Here is a 2,855-nt window from a genome sequence, read left to right on the forward strand (position 1 = left end):
AGGGGTTGATTTTCTACATCCTACCTTTGCTGTGCTCTGAGCAGTACATATGCCTTTAGTGTTAATTTGTTTATCACAAAGCATCATCAAAAGAAGACTTGGTCTGCACTGCCTCCATTTCATCCACTGTACATTTGTTCCATGATGTATCTATTCATCTAGACAAGAAACTGTGGTTACTGTATCGTTTGTTTCAGTTTGCTGCATGTTCTCACTGAATTGACCTGAACCTCCTAGAAGTCTGCTAGGCAAATTAACAGCTGTATAGGTGCATGTTAAAAGAAACAGGTTAATTAAGGCTGGAGTTTTACTAATTTTTCTTTACTATGCAAAGATGGGTACTGCACAAACAAATTTAAGACAAATGTCTAAGGAAATGCCATAGAATACTTGAAGTTATGTTGTAAGCCTAATCAGTCATGTTTTATATTCATTATTGCTTCCACTGTTACTCTTCTTTTAATAATGATTTGTAATTATTTTTTTAATTGCACAACGTGATGTTATAAATTCATTTTTGTTTGAAGTTAATACTCATTCATGTCTTGTTGGCTGCTAATGAATGGAAATTCAATAGTTCTTGTTCTGCATCTTAGCAAGATGAGTATTAAAAGCATAATGAACATGCAATGGAGTAGTTTTTAATTTTCAATCATTTTTCCCTTATTTATTCTCTCCATTTTATTTAATTTCTGTGTTCCAAGATATTACCACCTTTATACTAGTGGAAACTGACTGGAGTTTTCTTGTATTAAAGACCTTAAAGACCATGTCCCATCTCATGGCAGGGTTCTGTCTGTGAGAGGACACTGCATGCAGGCTTTCCAACCTGCTTGGGACCAGCACCTCAGCACCCAGGGCTGCAGAGATGTGGGAGGGCTGGGCCTGCTTCAGCCCCAGCTGTTGGCTTCACTGAGTGCAATCACTAGTAGAGGGAAGCCTGTCTTTTGCAGTTCAAAAGTCTGAAGTACATAATTAAATAATTTTAGACTTGTGATAATTGTGGTTTTTTTTTAATGCTGAAGGCCTCATAATAACCCAATAATGTAGCCATAATTTTAATGCATTACAGAATGAACTTCAGTTTCCCTTTGTTTTTTTGGCTTCTATTTTTTTGCTAGACTAACCCCAGTGAAGCCAGCCTGGAACGACTAGATGCATGTGTGACAGTTGCCAAGTAACTACTGATAACATTTTTGCTTTCTCCAGTTTCAGACAGGGAAACAATGCACACTTTTGCCTGAGTATCTCCCACCTTCATGTGTGAAAGCCTGTTTCTCATTTAGAAATACAGAGTGAGGGAACACAGTCATTAATGGAACCACTACAATCTACTTTTATTTCCTGTCATTTGAATATAGGAGGATTTCTCTGTAAACTCAATATGAACATGCAACATTTTGGCTATAATTATGGTAGGCAGTCATTCCTAAATAGGAGTTAAGCCTTTTGCAGTACACAAATACAAAAGCTCTCTATATAGATAGATGCATATCTGCTTTTGATTTTACAAGAAAAATGCTTAAAATTGTTTTTTGAAAACTTCCACAATTATAGCACAAAATACTGAAGAGTGGTCTTGCTGAGGCACTTACTATTAAGAACAAAACCAACACAACAGCAAGTCATGTTGTACAAACCAAAACCACCCTCTTTTGTCTAAATGCACTTACTACCTACAAGAGCTGAAAAAATTTAATATGAATCATCCATCAGAAATGCAAACATGCCCCCAGAAAAGCTTGAAGAAAAAATGAGGAACTTTAGTCATAAAAACATTGTATTGAAGCTGCACGTACTCTAACTCAGCTTAGAGATGTATTGCTCAGAACTCAGCAAGCACAGCAGCACATCTTCACTTTGTCAGTTTGTTGAATGAGTTATTTAGTGGAGACATGTAACCAAGAGGACATACGGTTTCTAGGCAAGTGCAAGGACTCCACGTCAGACCAGCATAGACATCTACTTAATGTGTATATTTCTGGGCAACCAAACTGCTGAAGGTAGCATAACTCAATGTTATTTGGTGTTAAAATTTTCTTTTAAAAGGCTTGGTTTAGTCCTAAGTCACAGAACATACCTCACCTTCACCGCTAATAGCCTAACAGGCCATGCTTTCATGCGGCAGTTTGAGCCAGTACAAGAACTTCCCCACCAAAGCTGGTAACTCAAAGCACAAATAAACTATTTTTCACCTACTCATGCATGCAGGACACAGCTGTGCCCAGCATCCATCATACAAACCCAAATAGGGGTGAGGGGAGAAGCTGCTGCTCTCAGCACCGACCTAACCAGAGCCTCAGTCTCCTGGTAGTGCCCCTGCAAAGGCTGGGTTTAGTCTGAAGCCCTGACCCAGCCCTAATACAGTTATGTGACACTTCACTGTGGAGAGGTAGAAACTGAACAAATCTGGTCCAAGTCCAGTTCTCAGACTTAACAAGCACAACGCTGCACCACTTTAAGAAAATTCTCTGTCCATATATCACACATTGACAGATTTCCTCAGCCAAACCAAATACTGTAAGCTTTGAATTTGCTTGTTGTACTGTGAAGCAATAGGTTTTCATCTGCACTACCTATGGCTTTGCCTATTGCTTGAAGCCCTGCATAGTTGAGAGAAGTGCAGGTTATTAGACCTACTACTTTTAACTGATGGTCAAGGCATGAGCAAATGACACCCATTATCTTACAGACAGGTAACATGCTGTGGTTCCACAAGATCAGCTTTGCCTCTTGTATAGACAGGAACTATCCCCACACATAAACATGCACTTTTGACTGGTTTCCTATCTCCAGCTAAGATGATGACCAGTTTCTTCTCAAGAACAAAAAAGCATCTAGATATGTCAAATGCA

Source organism: Chaetura pelagica, unplaced genomic scaffold (assembly GCF_000747805.2).
Source record: "Chaetura pelagica isolate M959 unplaced genomic scaffold, ChaPel_1.0 scaffold21, whole genome shotgun sequence".
Classification (NCBI taxonomy): domain Eukaryota; kingdom Metazoa; phylum Chordata; class Aves; order Apodiformes; family Apodidae; genus Chaetura; species Chaetura pelagica.